Source organism: Equus asinus, chromosome 22 (assembly GCF_041296235.1).
Source record: "Equus asinus isolate D_3611 breed Donkey chromosome 22, EquAss-T2T_v2, whole genome shotgun sequence".
Lineage (NCBI taxonomy): Eukaryota > Metazoa > Chordata > Mammalia > Perissodactyla > Equidae > Equus > Equus asinus.
Window position 1 is genome coordinate 65,372,803 of NC_091811.1, and position 16,423 is coordinate 65,389,225.

Consider the following 16,423-nt stretch of genomic DNA (forward strand, 5'->3'; position numbering starts at 1 on the left):
CATTGTGAGTCTTACTTCCCCAGGGAAGAGTTTCCCAGCATCCTTTGCAGTGAGGGAGGAGGCGTGTGACCTAAGACACACCCACATGAAACTCTGCTTTGGAAGTCAGCAACATGAGCAAACAGATTGGGTTCTGAGCATTGTGTACCCATTTTGCAAGTGAAGGTGGTGGCAAAGAGTGGCGGTGGCAGCAGCGTTCTCATCAGGTCGCTTCTGGGTTGCCTTCCCAGGAGACCAGTCTTGAGTGTCTTTTTCTTCAGATCTCCCAGTGAGTCAGAACTACTAAGAAGTCTCAATAAATTCTGCTTGCTTAAACCAGCCTGATTGGATTCTATAGTTTGCAACTAAAAAAACAAAAAGAAAAAGAAAAGAAAGCCATAAAAACATTCGGGGGGCCAGTCTGGTGGTGTAGTGGTTAAGTTCTTGTGCTCCACTTTTCGGGTTCGGATCCCAGGCGTGGACCTATGCACCTATGTATGCGGTGCCCCACGTACAAAATAGAGGAAGATTGGCACAGATGTGAATTCAGTGACAATCTTCCTCAAGCAAAAAGAGGAAGATTGGTGACAGATGTTAGCTCAGGGCCAATCTTCCTCCCCCTCAAAAAAAAAGAGAGAGAGAAAGAATTTGGTCTCTGAAAGAAGGGTAAATCTAAAATCTATCAAAGTTTAAAGTGCAGAATTGGACTCAGGGGGTAGGAGGTGCAGCTGGGCAGAGGCAAGGTGTCTTTTGTTATGCAGCAAGTACTAGTTTACCCAGTACTGAGGGAGGTACTCTCTGACTGTGGCCTCAACCTAAGGTGGAGAGAATCCCCATGATGTGGGGCTTTGAAAGGCTGACAAAGCCAACTGCTTCTTCATCCTCAAAAGAAGCAGTTACAAACAATGACTTCAAAGGAGTGGCCTTGGCTAGAAAGGCCCTACGTCTTTCTCTCATGAATTAACAGTCCTCTGCAAGATGCCTTGGTCAGGCCCATCGGGAAATTGCTGGTTCAGGAGGTGTCTCGCCGTAAGCAGCTATGATTTCAAATAGTCTCAAAGAAGAGGACACTGAAGGAGGAGGGCAGGACAGATCACGAGCATCCCAAGTAGAGGGCGAGCCTCTTCAGCGTTAGAGGCTGTCCACCCTGGATCTTTCGCTGTGTCTACATGCAATTGCATATGCAGTTGACAGGAAGCAAATAGAAGAGAAGCTAACTAAGATTTTTAGGAAACCACATGGTTAAAGACACCTCAGGCCTGCCTGGCAACTGCCCATGATTTTATCCTTAAAACAAATCCCAGGGCTCTAGATCCACACCAGCATGAAGAGGGCTACGGAAGGTGTGGATCCCCTAAGAAAGCTCTGTTCTTTATTGCATACCATGCGTGAAGCCATGGGGATAAGCAACAAGGAGACCATCCCAGAGGGCAGCTTCTAAGATCGCCAGCCGAGTGTCAGGGCTGACAGTCATGGCCATCCCTGTCAGTAGGGTTTGCTATTTGCTACTGGCTACTGCTAGTGATGGCCGAGTGTTTCCCATTCTTCTATTTTTCAAACTGGAAGTTTAAGAAATCTTGGTTATCCTGTTTATTCTCCACCATTGTGTGATGAGTGGGTTTTCAGTAAATAATAATTTTTTGAAATCAGTTATTATTAGAAGCCCTTATTATTTAAAATAGAAGATTCTTCTTCAGAAGAAAGACCCTAGAATAAGAAGGAAAGTGTCCTGGACCCAAAATCTTACTTAGATATCTCAGCAAGGACTGAGATCTTGAAGGGGCTCCAGATACCAGTAAGAATCATCATTATCCTCCTTTTCATCTGTTGGCACTTTCTTTTTTAACATGTAGTTGATGAACTGGTTGACGGGACGTGGTCTAGAAAGGATTAGGGTGTCTGTGTATAGATAGGATATAAGTGGCATTCAAGATGGAGAATGGTTGCCTGTGAACAGAAAGCATGTTGATCTCGTGTTCTGTCTGCCCCTTCTCCACTGTTCCTCACAATGACTTCCAACCTGGACTCCATTGAAATGGCCCGTCCTTCTCCCTCCCAACCCAGCGCTTACCGCAGAGTTAATCCAGAGGTCAGCTGAAGTCCAAAAGAAAGTGGCTCAACCCCCCTTGCAGGTGTGGGGAAGGCATTTGGCGTACGTGGTGGCTGGGCGGGCGATGGAGGCGGGAGGAGCTTGTGGCTTCCTCATGAACTCTGACTCAGGGCCCATACTTCTTCTGGTCATTTCCTCCCCCAAGGGCCACCTTTGTTTCCCTTCATTTGTACTCAACCTCATGAAATAAGTAACTAATAATGCAAACAAACAAACAAATAAAACCAACATCTTTGTGGGTGGAGCAGAGGGCTGAGGGAAGCCACGGAGGTTTTTGTATCAAGGTAATGTACATAGCTTAAAAACCTCAGAATTCTCAAAGTTAGAAAGACTCTTGGCCATTTCTGCCAGCTCGGGTTCTCACACTATCACCACCTCTGCCTCCACCCCCGTTGTTTCTTGGGTCCCTCTCTCCTCTTCCCTCTTGCCTCTCAGGAGTAATGATCTCAGCCACATCCCACCAACTGCGCCCATGTCTGAACGCAGAACAGCTTGACCCCACCCTATTCTTCCCTCTTTTTCCAGACTCTGGGTCTGATTTCTCTTTCACACTCAATAACCTATGTAGGTATTGTAATAAAGCCTGTCCCTCCCTCAGAAGATTTCCTGTATAGCTGTTAATTATCCTTTAACCCTTCTACATACAGTTATAAGACCAGATGTTTTGTTTTGTTTTGTTTTGTTTTTAGCTTTTACTTACTATCAGAATGGCTATTGTTTGGGCAAAAGGTACGCATCAAAATTTCAAAAATTTCAGAAAAGTACAAAGAAGTGACAAATCTGTAGCATCCAAAACTCAGTATTTCTTAAGGACAGTCCCCATTTCTCCCATGTTTCACTCAGATCCTTCAAGCTCCCCTCTCTAAAAAAAGGATCATTGGCTTGACTTTTTAGGGCTGCCTCACTGAATTTTAGAAAAATATAGATCCTGATGGAGATCCAAGGAGGCATTTGCCAGCGGCGAGGGCCTCCCTGGTCTCCATCCGTGCCCACAATATTTGGCAGGTAGTCGTGGTAGTTTGTGGTTTGGGATTGTAGCTGTTTCCTTGTTTCATTCATGACGGGCAGACTTTTGCTTCTATTTTTGTTTCATTTATTATTTTCGTTGGATTTCTAGGAAGAGGAATGGCAGGAGTGTTTTTACTCTGCTGTCTTTAACAAGAAGATCTACTTTTTAAAATAATTATGTGTCTGCTTTTAATTTTTTACTTTAAGAAAAAGTCAAGGGAAGAATGTATACACAATTCTAGTTAACTTCCAGTTGTTGGGTACCCGATGGGTTCAGGGAGGTGCTTCCCTGAACCAAGTCGGTTCCGCGCTGAAGATGGCCTTCCCACAGCACTGGTACCCTGCTTAGAATTCTCCCAGGGAGAGAGGGCCTAGCTCCCTGGGAGCTATCACCATAGAGGGCCCTGCTGAGAGAGCAGACCGCAAATTACACCAGCTGCAGACACTTACCCAGCACTCGTAGGGAGGATGGAGCCTGATGCCGGAAGACTGAGAGGAGTCATACCTCAGCTGGAGAACAGCAGGAGCCTGCAGAGACGGCCAGCCTGCCGATACGCGTCCCTCCTCCTGCTCCGTCATCCAGACGCCATCTTGGGAAGGAAGGAGGAGGGGAGAGCCTTGGAAGGTCGAGAGCAGCCTCCCCTAGGACACTTCAACGTCGAATTGAGTGAATTAAGCCCCCTCCCCGTTTTTCACCCTGGAAGAGCCTGTTACTTAGCAAGTTGATTTCTGCCATATGTAGGAAAGAGAGCTTCAGAGCAAGATTAAATTAGTTATAGAAAACAAATAAGCTACTGTTTTTGTACATCTGATTTGTAAGGTGTAAATCTTGATCCTGCAACATCTGTGATTTCAGCTCCGTCTTTCTGCCAGAGGCAGGCTGCTGGCAGGAGAACCGTGCAGCCTGGGAGCCGACCTGGGTTCACCCCTGGCTCTGCCACTAACTAGCTGTGTGATGTCGGCTAAGACACCATCTTCTAGTTCTAAATTTCATCAACTAAAATGTAGGGGTTGGACCAGATCAGTGATTTTCAAATATTTCTTTTTACTTTGTTTTTTAGCTGCTCCCTTTTGTTAAACACAATCTTACTTAGATGGACAATGCACAAAACAGACACAGTTGGAGTTTCCTCTGACAAAGTGGGGAGGAGGTGTCTGGGGCCACATGCATCCGGTAGTCCCTTGGGCGCCTCCAACAGTCTGTACGTCACCATGGAAGACTGTGCTCTCTCTGTTCTTTTGGATTCCAGTCCTCAATCATTCCATAGCTGTCCAAGGACAGGAGGGGCTGGCAGCAGAATGAATAATCTGTTCTGTGGTCCATGGGCATCTGAGGAGATTGGTGCTAACTTGTCCTTATAGGAACAAGTCAATTATCCTAATGTTAAAACACAAAAATTCCCAGAGCTTCGTGGTGGTTGGAGGTTCTCTTATTTACAACCAAAAAAATCTTGAGGTGACCATGAACTAGAAAGTGGGTCACTGTTGTATGATGAACATTGCAGTCAGTCCGGGACCCAGCAAGAGTTTAGTGTTTCGTCTGTGCTGGGTGCTCTGTGTGTTATTTTATTCAGTCCTGACCACACCCCAAGAAGTGAGGATGCTCCCCATCTTACAGATAAGGAGACTGGAACAGGTTAAGTAACTTGCGCAGGTATCACACACTATTAGAGAGAATCACAACTTTGTTTTTAAACATTTACGGTCATAAAGAAGATGTTCAAATATACAAGCTGTTAACCAAAACCATGGAAACTTGTCATCCCACGGAACCTACCATTCAGTGACTCTCGGAGCACTTTTGCACAAGAAATGGATAAGGAAAATGTTTGAGACAAACAATCTGAGTCTTCAATGCAGATCAAAGTTCTCTGCAGCAGTGAAGACAGCCTGTGGGTGTTTCGTGGAGGTTTACCAAGAAAGCGGGCACCTTCCCCTCCACTTCATGGACTTAGATTTTAAGAAGCTCACCCATTCCAGTCCATGCAGAAAAATACTCTCAAAGGAATATTTACAGTGTGGATCTTATATTAAACATTTGGTTTTATATACTTAAATATTTATAAAAGCATATGTGGAATAAATTTTAGTCCACAAACTGAAGTGTACAAAACATATCAATCTCTTTATTTCTTTAAATCAACTTAGTTTTCTGACTCTCAGCCTCCATCTTTCCTCAAAGATGGCAACAACATCTGTCTCATCCTTGTTGGGCCCCCCTCCTTCTCAGAGTCACACCAGAACCCTGAAGGTTTAATTGCTATGAGGACAATTGAGGAAGGACCTCTAATTGCCAGTCTTTCAAGGTACCACTGGCATCTGCACTGTGAGGCCCACAGTGGTGCCCTGAATCTTGGGGGTGCCATTTTGGATTAAGTGACTTTACCACGGGTGCCTCCCTCTAGGTACACCAAGAAGCCACCACCTCATGCATAGCTGCATGGCCATGTGACCTGTTTGGTTTCACAGGGTCCCACACTCAGAAGAATCTGGAATCTTTTTCAATGCTCTGCTGTTGCCGTCTTGAAAGTTGAACAAGGGGCCCACAGTTTCATTTTGCACGGGGCCCTGCAAATCGTATAGCTGATCCTGCCTGTGGGTTGGTCGTCACCTCCACTGCTCACCGTCTCAATGGGGTCTGCAGCCCTTTTCCTGTACCACCTCAGCCAGAAGAACTTCTCTCTCCAACTCTCTGCCCTCCAATGCTTTGGCCCTCTTCCTGAGAGTCTGGAGCACTTAACATTATTTCTTCAGTGAGCTTGGGCAAAAATCAGGAAGAGCCACAGACTTGGGGCTTCTGCCTTCCATCCTGCAAAAATCCCTGAGTCAAGGAAGCACAAAACAGACTGGTTCCTACGTGAAATGAAAAAAAAAGAGGACACAATGCGTGGGGAGAAAAATCACACCTTAATGTTTCAGTAAACGATTATGCCACATATATAGTTGTGCTTTAATTAACTGTAAGTTATTTTCATGATCAGTTTTGATGATGTTGGCATATGAAATAGATCTTTAGGACCAGCACCCCAATGCCTGCTGCTGTACCCATAAAAAGCCAGGGTACAGAGACCTATGCTGGGTATCACTATTATTAGGATGACCATATACATTCTAGCTCAAACCGGGACACTTTTGAAAGGAACACTATTAATAACGGACTAGAACAGTAAGAGTGACCTGGGACCACTGTGGACAAACAGGGACACATGGTCACCCCATCTCTGAGTGACAGAGCCAGGATTTGAACCCAGGTCTGTGTGACTCCCACTGTTTGGGGATTAATTAAGTTAATCTGTGGCTGGCTCATCCAACCCCCTGAGTGCTTTATCCCTGTTATGGTCCTGTTGACACGGCCCAAGAAAGACTCGGTTCACAAATGGAGAATTTTATTCATGAGAAGCCCAAGAACGGCATTCCTCAGCTGCAGTTGGCCAGTGCTCCAGGCATGAATGGGGGAAGTTTCATCTTCAATATTTACTGAAAACAGACGCTGAAGTTTGAGAAACAAATGTACAGAGCTCATTCCAAAAGCCTCTTTATATACATGTTAAATCAGTTTGTGGGAAAGAGACCACAGAGATTGTTTAAACATTCATACTGATGACACAACTGTTCTAAAATATGCAGTTCCTTGTAGTTATATGTGGAATTAATTGCATATGGAGAAGTCATCTTTTGAAACCGGATTAAAAGGAAATAGTTCATAACTCAGCGATATCAACATGCACACCAGTGTGCCTGGGACTCAGCTTGCCTCGTTTTTCTTATCTCAGCCACTGTCTGAAGACGTTGTTTTCTCACTTGGGGCGTCATGACTCAACTATGTAGCTCTGTGGAGAGAAAAAAACTCTGGGGCCAGAAGAGAAGAGCTCTCCCTTCAGCACAAGTGGCGCTGTGGGTCGTCTCTCTGACCTTGGATTCTGCAGTGCAGCTCACTTCTGCATGTCTGTCCCTTTAGCAGAGGACTTGAAGAGCTGGTCCCTGTCTACCCTAGAATTCAACAGAGTTATGCAGCAAGTATGGGAGCACGAGTTCCTCCCTCACCACACAGCACATTTCAATAGTCATCCTTAAATGAATTACCCACAGTTCTTAGCAGGGTCTCTTGTTAACCACAAAGCAGTTAGACAGCTATGTTTAGAGAGAAACAGCTCTTTATCTCTTGCACTCTAAGAGAAAGCAGCAGTGATTTCCTAGAGATGGTCTTCGCACTGCTCCTGGGCTCCAGTTTCTCTGTGATACAATCAGCCCTCAACCCAAGCTACATAAAGTGGTGGAACTCCCCCAGATGTCTTACTCATGGCAGTAATCACACTTCTAGTACATCTGTTGTTTTTAAATTTCCAAGTCCCATTAATTCTTCCTTTTCTTTTTTTTTTAAAGATATGAGGAGTTGAGAATACCCATATTCGCTTTGAAGTACCCTCACTTAAATGAGAGATTTGAAAAAAAATCGAGACATGAGGCAATCCTGAAAATATGAATAAAAGAATATAAATATTTCTCCAGCCTCTCTAGTCTTCATTAAAATACGCAAGAGGAAGAAACTGGTTTGCCCTTCTATATTTAATTTGGACTCTAACCTCTTTGAAAACTTCAGCAATATGATTAATTTTAGCTTATCTCATGGAATGTCTCTCCACCTATAAATAAGTCTATTCATCTTCAGAAGAGCATAAATACGCCTCCTGTTTTACTATTATTTTTTAATATCTCTTGCATATAATTGTAATGAGATCTATTGCCAGAACAATGGCTAAGTATCGGTTACATTTCCATTATGCTCTATTAGTTTCATGGTTGGAAAACTTAAGCAAAGATAAACTTCACTGGATGAATATGAATACAATGTTCTTCTGAGTAACATGAATAATTCAAAGATATTCGATCCAACAAGACCAAAAGGAGCAAGAAAAGAGAAGAAGAGGAGGAGACAGAGAAGTAGGGAGGGGAAAGAAGAGAAAAGAGGGGAGGAGAAGAAGAGCTGGGGAGGTGTAAATTTCAGGTAAAGATGTAGAAAATTTCCTTTTTATATTTTTTCTATGTTACCCCACAAAATGTTGGAAAATCTATGGAACAGCGAAAAGAGGATGGGACAGGGCTCAGAAGATCCTTCTCTACCACTTTATCAGCTAAGGGTCTGATTTTCTACTTTCCTATCTCCCAGAGCCCCCAGGCTCGAGGGAAGTCCATGCATCCCCTCCTTCGGAAAGTGCTTTGTCGACAAGAGCACACTAAACGCTGCATTATTTGATGCCTTGAGGCGGTTAATGTAAGAAGTTATTTCCCTCGTGAAGTTATAATCAAATAATTAATAGTACTTATAACAAAAATATATGCTTCAAATTGGTGATAAAAGCAACCCGTTCAATGGGAGATGGCATACTCAACTATTAAAAATCACATTGCTCCAGAAAAAAGTTAAATGTCTGGTCTTTCAAGGGCCACAATTCATTTCTTATATTTGAACTCAAACCTTGAAAATGAAAACTTACACATGGAACTTACACAGGGGAAATGAGTTAACAAGTTTTCTTTCCTAGGTCATTCCCCATTGGAAGAATGGACTTTCCGTCAGAAGACAAAGGACATGCTTTTCTCCGGAGAAATATCTCCCCATTGATAAATAATGAGCAAATGCAGAACACTTAAGCAGCATTCCCGCCAGTAGTGTGAGCCGCGTCAGCACTAACCAGCTGGTCCTTGTCTGTTTGGCAGTCAAAGAAAATGGGAACTCAGCATGCATCCGCGTTCCCAAGGAGAGAGGGATTCGATCTGCCAGGTGTGCGCATGGGCAGAATGCCCAACTCCCGGTCGTTTTACAGAAACCTGGCTCAGGCATGGCCAGCAAAGCTGCACAAGCCCCAGGAAAGCCGGCAAAAGCCACAGTTGCTGTTTCTGTGACATGGTCACGCTCTGCAAGACATCCTGTGTTTTCTCCAGTTGGTAAACAAGTGTTCAGAGAGCAAATGAGAGCCATGGAAGACGGTGGACAATTCAAGTGTTGTGATTTCAACCATTCATTAAATCAGTACAATTATTCCAGTAATCACACATGCAGAATGCGGAACCCAGAATGCGGAAGGCAGAGGTGGTGAGGAAGGAATTACCAAGTAATTGTCACCTCTGGCCCATTTGCTTCTCTCTGTACACTCTAGGAACTGGGATGGTGTGCGTTCACACACTTCGCAGACAAAGCTTTCGGGTGTTCACTTGGAGTTATTGTATAGCAAGTCTTAGGCAATACACTTTGCTTTTGTCTAACCCAGAAAGGTGAACTGGAATGAGAGTGATTTTCTGGATAATTCGATCTAATGGAATAATACCCTGGAGTCGCGTGGTGATGTCAAGGTTCTTGCAGCTCATGCCTTAGAACCCAGTTACATGGGAGACCATGTTTGAACAACGTCCTTTAAGGAATTCAGTAACTAAACCCCACTGGATGGGAGCCAAGACAAGCCTCTTTAATGCCAAATTCCACTCGAGTGGGTCATGTTATTGGATGGCTCAAATGAATTTGGGCCAGGAAAAAAAGGGCCCCCTTTCCCTCTATAGTTGGGTTTTTGTCTGAATTATCCAGAAATTTGCTTCACTTTTCAAGTTTCTTTTGCCTGCCTGGAGTAGAGAGGCAGCTCCACTTGTTTAGTTTTGCCCTTTGTTATAATAGAATCATTGCTTGTAATTCTCAAAAATCACTCTCAGGACAGCGTCTAACTTTCGTATTATCACAAAGAACCGCTTAATTCCAAACATTTTTTTATTCTTTTATAAAATTTTTCATTTGTTCATTGTGATTCATTGAGCAAATATTTATTGGACAAACAAAAGACATATTATCTTTTTACGTCGTGCCTTTTATTTGGGAATCTCTAATCAGTTGAAAAATCTTTTAAGTATTATGAGGCGTCAGGAAAAATGAAAAATTTTTGGAAAGGTTCTCCTGCAGAGGATGTGTTTCTTCAAAAACAAGAAGTTGAACTTGTAAAACAAGTGTATTCTTGGAAGCTGACACAGCACATTTTGCTTGAAAAGATTTCAGGCATTAACATTTAATCCTGACAACAGTAGTCCCCCCAAAATAAATTGTCTCTCTCTTTGAAGACTGGAGAAATGGAAACCTTTATGTTGTGTCTTTTCCTCCATTGGATGATCATTTAGATCCAGGCCACTCATCTCTCACCTACTCCGTGCGCCAGGTCATCCTGTCGAGTTCAAAAGCAGGAAATGAGACTACACGCAGAGTGGAGTTTTCTTTCTGCCTCACCCCTCATTTCTGCTTTTCCTATACCCTTCCCAAACTTGGCAGCCCATTTGAAAAAGAAAACGACTCATCCTTCAAGGTATATTGTGTATCTCTTTCTCTGCTATGGTATTGATAACTGCTGTCTTATTTGTCTCTCGTAAGCGACAACAAATAACAAATGGGTATCCCCCTGCTGAATAAAAGAAGTTGTGTTACCCAAGTGTCGGGGAGAGGGAAGTTACGTCCTGAAGGTGCTGAGGTTCTATGTTAGATTTGCTGATCCCTTTGGGTTCCTGAAATGTGGTCTGCCATGAACTGGCAGCTGGGAATTGAGGGAAGAAGGTAGACAATCAGCTACACGACAGTCAAGCGAGGAGGCTCACCTGCTATTTGCCTGGTTGTGTTCCGGCTCTCATAACTGACGTCTACACAGCTCCAGCTCCTCAGAAGGGGTCAAGCAGAGGACAGATGAGCCTGTAGGGAGTGTCAAGCATCAGATGAGTAGATGGACTGGGTGATCATAAATTATTTTTTAATCATGAAGTTGTGCGAATCCCAATTAAACTTTTTGTTTATTATTGCAGTTTTTCATCCTTTGTGTATGTGAGAGAATGTAAAACATAATGCACGTACAGAAAAGTGCATAAATCAAACACCTGTGAAATCACCATTTAGGTCAAAAATTGAACATAGCCAGCACCTCAGAAGCCTCCCTCGACCTTATCGATCACAGCCCACCATCCTGACTTTTATGCTAAACACCTCTTTTCTTTATAGATCTATCCCCTAAGTATGGATCTACAAGCAATATAATTTAATTTGCCTGTGTTCTAAACTTTATATAAACAGAACCATACATTTATGTGTTTTGTGATTTTTGTTCAACCTCATGTTTCTAAGATTGACTCCTGCTGTTAGATAGAATTGCCCTTCATTCATTTTTGCGGCCGGACACAGATAAGGCTTGATGGGTGAAGCTTAGGCAAGTCCTGAGCCTCCATGACTGAGTAGTTCATTAGTACTTCAACAGGCATGAATGCTCTGTGCCCAGGGTTCCACTGTGGAGAATAGAATCCCTTCTAGCTAGTTTAGGCAGGCAGAGATTTCCTGCAGCTTTCTAAGCAGCATGTAAAATCATCGGAAGGATGGACAAAAACAGTCCCTAGGGTGAGTTTCTGGAAATCTTCCTCCCATCTCCCCAGCCACACCACGGGATTGGGTACCCAAGCAGCCCCTATCACTCTAGTATCTGGACTCTTCTGGGTCCCACACCACCTTGTCACTGCCTTGATCCTGAAGCCACTGCAACCAGAAACTGTCCTGATTAAGAAAGTACTGTGCTTACGAAGCCATGGATGCTACAGACTCCAGAACTATTCTGGGCCCAATACAAACTTCGCCAGAAAAAATGAGCATCCCGTGCCTTTCTTCCTGACACCTGTGAAAGGTGCCTGTGCTAGTGACTAAACCTCTGCTAGCATTGCCGAGAAAGACCGAACACATCCATGACATGCCTGCCAGCAGAAACAACAAGAGCAAGGTGAAGGCATTTGGTTTGCAGAGCCTGGAAACACCTGGAACTTTAGCTGATGTGTGTGTGGAAATGTAGTCTTTAGTTTTCCAGCCTCTGTTGTACTGGAAAGCACATTTCAGCAATGCTTTTCACACCAATCGGGACCCATTGTTAAGTAATCATGAAAGCACTGAAAAAAATGAAATAGAACAGAATAGAAATTTCAGAGGGCATCAATTCAGTAAGGCTAAATACTGTTTTGTGTAACACACATATATGTGTATACTGGATTGCAATGTAAGATGTTTTTCTTACTGTGGGTTGAGTTAAACAAGAGTTTGAAAGCCACTACACTAGAAGACAGTGGAATAGATGTTGAGTGCTGGTCAACCGTATCCACCACGGCTCCTGCTGCTGGACGTGGAGTAATAAGCACGTTCAACACTGAGACCAGTCCTGTTGGCTAGTGTAATCTAACAGTCCACTTTGGAGCATCTTAGTCTCTGGATCATCCCTCAGCCTGACCAATTCAGAGGCAGGAGACAAGGCTAGTAGCTTGAATCAAGTCTTCTCTGCAAATTCCTTAAATTCAGCTGAGATCAGCTCCAGAAAAGATAGGGCTTGGCAATCTGTGTGCTGCAAATAACTGGTCGAGTGCTACGATGCTACCACAGGTGTCTGTGTCCACCTGCTCCCCTTTTGGAGTCATCTTCAACGAGTCCCTTAGCGACCTTCGTGAATCACAAACCTGATGATATCTCTCTGTTTTAAAGCATTTAGTAGCATCCTTGGACTTACAGCAGTGATTCCCAAACTTGAGGCATTTGTTAAAATACGGATTCCCAGATTCTCCTCAGAGATTTTAATTTACAGCAGTGTCTTATCCACAGTTTTAGTTACCCGGGCTCAGAAAATATTAAACAGAAAATTCCAGAAATAAACAATTCCTGAGTTTTAAGTTGTGCGCCACTCTGAGTAGTGTGACGAAATCTCGTGCTGTCCCGGCTCCCCCCGGCCTGGGAGGTGAATCACCCCCTTGCCCGCAGATTCACACTGTATCTGCCACCCTCCCGTTAGTCACTGAGTAGCCATCCAGGTCATCAGACGACTGTCACGGTATTGCAGTGCTTGTGTTCACGTCACCTTTATTTTGTTTATTAATGGCCCCAAAGTACAAGAGGAGTGAACTGGCAGTTTGGATATGCTAAAGAGAAGCCATAAAGTGCTTCATTTAAGAGAAAAGGTGAAAGTTCTTGACTTAAGGAAAAAAATATATCATATAATGAGGTTGCTAAGACCTACGGTAACTTTTTATTACAGTATATTGTTATAATTGTCCTATTTTATTACTAGTTATTGCTGTTCATCTCTTACTATGCCTAATTTATAAATTAAACTTTATCATAGGTCTGTGTGTATAGGAAAAAACAGTAGATGTAGAGTTCGATACTATCCGTGGGGGTCTGGGAATGCATTCCCCACAGATAAGGGGGACTACTGGATTAGGTTTGGGATGAGGCCCTGGAATTTTTACTTTTAGAACCCTGGTGGATAAAAACCAGACTCCTTAGCATGGTCAAAACAGTGTGGCCCCATCTCAAGCTGGCCCCACCTTGATTTTCCCAGACTCTTCCTCCTCCCCTACTGCCAGTTCCACTTTCTTCCTTGCTGCCCTCCCCCTTCTCTAGACAAGGAACTACTTCTATGTCCTCTGTTCTTTATGCTTTCATACCCCATGTTACCATGTGCTGCTTCTTATAACTGAAGCATTCTACTTATTCCCACTCTCATCAACTATTCTTCAAGCTCCTACTCACCTTAAAGGACCTAGCTCCAATATTCCCTCTCTAGGAAACTTTCTCCTATATGCTAATAAAGTTCTGATTCCTTTGGCACTCCATATGTTTATACCCACCTGCATTATAATACATTGCTGTAATGACAGTGAATTGTAATTTGTTGTTGACATTATTTTCCCCTACTAAAACCAGGAGCTTATTAGATATAAGCACTGTGTCTTATTCTTTTTTGTATCTCCACTGCCTGGTACATGTAAAAGTATCATCAATATTTGTGAATGAATGAATGGATGGTATATGGATGGATGACTGGGTGGATGGATGGTTAAATGAATAGAACTTCTTCTCTAACTGCAGGTTTTTCTCTTGATATTAGTCTTCAATGGAAATTAGGGCTATTACTACTGAAACAGCTGATCTTCCATCAGGATAGCTGATGCTTCTGGAAAATAAAATGGATTATGTGTCGAAACCAGGTTCTATGGGATTCAGTTTGAGTCATCCATGGATGTCAAGGCTGGTCAGTAGAGGTTTGATTAGAAGCTCAATATTGGTGCAGTCTCAAAATATCTTCCAAAAAAATGCTTATCGGTTCCGAGAGGGAAAATGGTGACTTTATGGTGGAGAAACTTGGTAGACATCAATTTGATCCAGTGACTAATAACCTCACTGGTTGTGAGACAGATGGGCCTCATATCTCTCTTGATGTAGTCTCCCAAGAAAAGCACGACATCATAGCATTCCTGCAAAGAAAATGCGGCCTGATTCTGGATATGGGAAGTCATCAGACAAACTCAGGTAGAGGAACATCTACAGAATGAAAAGACAGAAAGACTGAGAAACTTCCAGGTTGAAGGAGATTGAAAATCCACGACAATTCAATGCAAAGCATGATCCTGCATTGGCTACTTGACCATAAAATAGAGAGACATTTTTGGGACAGTTGGAAAAACTTGAGAGTGTTCTGCAAACTGGATGGTAGTGTTGTATTGCTGTTGTTTTCTTAATTTGGTTGTACTGTGGTTAAGTAGGAGAGTACCTTTGTTTTGGAGAAATAGACATTTGACATTTTGAGAGTGATGAATCATCAGGTCTGCAATTACTGCTTAAATGGCTTAAAAAAGAATAATGATAAAATGATAATGGATATATATAGAGAGAGAGAGAGAGAGACGGAGATGGAGCAAATGTGGTAAAATATTAATAATTGGGAAATCTGGGTAAAGAGGATATGTGAGTTCTTTGCACATGTTTTTAAATTTTTGTGTTTTTGAAATAATTTAAAAATAAGTTATTGATTTCCACTGTGACCCAGAGGCAATAACAAGGATCAGATTTACCTTCTTGCCTCAAACAACTGCCAAGGCAGCTTGAGCTTGCAAGATGGAGTACCTGGAACAGAGGAGAGAGCTGCATAGAGAACTCTGGAGGTGTGCGGAGGGTTCCCTCTGAGTATTCAGCAGAGCACTGATCAGTGCATGTGCATGAGAAAACTACCCAAGACAAGAGAAAACATTAGAGAAGAAGTATTCAGCACTCACGAAGGGCCAGGAATAGTGTCTGTTCTCACCACCCAGGTTTGAAAACCTCAAAACTCGTGGAGCATTGGGTAGAGTAGTTAGAAAGGTCTTACCTCAGTGCTAAGGAACACATTGCCAAGATTAAAGGCTGCTCTGGTCCAGGCTAACAAATCTTAAAAAGCAAGACCCAAAAAGGATCAAAGCATTTCCAAGAAACTTAACCACATCCCAGAACAAAGCTTAAGAATATTTATAGGTATGCAAAAATATTTGGCACCCAACAAGGTAAAATTCACAATGTGTGGTATCCAAAAAAAGAATACCAGGCATTCTAAGAAGCAGAAAAATGTGACTTATAAGGAGGAGAAAAATCAATCAATTGACACATGTTAGAATTAGTAGACACAGACATCAAAAGTTATTATAACTATATTCCAGAAACCCAACAACAGAGATAAAGAAGATATAAAAAAAAAATCAAACTAGAGCTAAAAACTACAATGTTTGAGATGAAAAATACACTGATGGAATGAATAGCAGATTAGACATTACAGAAGAAAAAATTAGTGAATTTGAAAATATAGCAATTCAAGATGAAACACAAGAGAAAAAAGTATTTTTAAAAAATTATAAGGGCTTCAGTAGCTGTGAGACAACCTTTAGCAGACTAATGTATGTGTCATCAGAGTCCCCAAAGGTGGGTGGGTTGGAGAGAAAAAAAATATTTGAAGAAATAACTGGAAATTTCCAAATTTGATGACATCTATAAATCCACAGATTCAAGAATCCCAATGAACTCCAAGCACAAGAAACAAAGAAATTACACCTATACATATCATAATCAAATTTCTCAAAAGCAGTGATAAATAGAGAATCTTAAAAGCAGCTAGAGAAAAGCCACATGTTACATACAGGGGAACAGAAATAAGGAAGATAGCAAATTCCTCATCTGAAACTATGCAAGCAAGAAGACAAGGGAGCGACATCTTTAACATACTGAAGGAAAAATAACTGTCAACCTAGAAGTCTACACCTGGTGAAATAAAGTCTTTTCCAATCATACAAAAGCTGAAAAGATTCATGAAATTAACATTCAAGAAATGTTAAAGAAATCCTTCAAGCAGAAGGAAAATGTTACCAAACGAAAATATGGATCTACTCAAAAGAATGAGGAGAACCATAAATGGCAACCATGGAGAATATATATAAGATTTATTTTATTATTATTTAAATGTATTTTTAAAATATTTG